Source organism: Rhinopithecus bieti, unplaced genomic scaffold (genome assembly GCF_001698545.2).
Source record: "Rhinopithecus bieti isolate Rb0 unplaced genomic scaffold, ASM169854v2 scaffold_60, whole genome shotgun sequence".
NCBI lineage: Eukaryota > Metazoa > Chordata > Mammalia > Primates > Cercopithecidae > Rhinopithecus > Rhinopithecus bieti.
In genome coordinates, this window is record NW_016803192.1 from 1,067,227 (window position 1) to 1,068,465 (window position 1,239).

Sequence of the window (1,239 nt, forward strand, 5' to 3'; positions counted from 1 at the left end):
AAAAAAAAAAAAAAAAAAGGTCAATTCAGCCTTATTGGGTCTCCATACACAAGTGATTACAGAGATGTTCCAATGAACCCAGCTGATAAGTTGCTGTAATTTAAGTTCATTGCCTGTGACTACTACAAAGCTTGGTCTTAACAGATTGCATTGAAAGTCTCTTCATCAATGTGACTGATAGAATTTGCTTTCCCTGAAAGGGTGAAGGGAGCTAATCAGAAGCATTTTTGTTTTTAAGCTTAAAATTATTTTACTTTTCAAAACGGACCCCTTATAATGTAAATATGTTTTGTCATTGTTTCTATCAAATAATCAAATACTCAGCTTTAAAAGATTGTGTTTAGGAGGCTTCATTCATAGATTAAAAAAAAAAAGAAAAAAAAAAAGATAAAACTAGTAATGTATGTCAGCCACAGCATTGAGAGCACCACTGATCATAAACTAAAACCTTTCCATCTCATGTGCCTTTTGTAAGAATGGCACCATGTTTGGAAAAAAAAAAAAAAAAATCTTTAAATTCTTCTCATGTGTCAGATTCCCTGTTATGAAGAGAGTTTAATCTTATCCCAGTGATCATAACCAAACTGTATAAGACACCATGCTAGCAACTAAAATATTTGCATCTAGCTTATTTCCATAAGGTAATATTTTATTGATAATTTTAAAATTTACTATTTAATGTGACACATACTGCATGTTGACTTCAATGTTACTTTTTAATAATTATCAAGCCAGGAGATTTTTTTAAAAATCAAACATACAAAACTGGGTAGAACAGCATAAAATACCACAGCCTGGATTTCCAACAATGTCTTATGAAATTTAACCATCTGCCATGGGAGGTATAGACCAAGCCCAGATGAATGGCTGAATCCTTTCCCCAGAACACCTGTTTGGAACACTCAGAACTGAGTAGTATCGAGTCATGCATTATGGAAATGGTGTAAGTGACTATTAGGAGAGAGGAAAGGCCATGGGAAAGGAGACTCCATCATGGCTAGGAACTAAACGAAGGGAATGAAATATAGCAGATGAAATCTCAGTCTTTCAGACCATGTGTGAAAAATAAAAGTCATAAGGGAGAAAAGCAGAACAGGAATCTCAATTTTATCTGGAAAACACTGCCACTTGGAAAAAAACATATGAAAAAAAATAGCATTTAAATCTTAGACCTTTCTAGAATTGACTAAATCTTGGCAAAGTTTTAATGCTTTCATTGTCTTGATCTACTAAAGTATG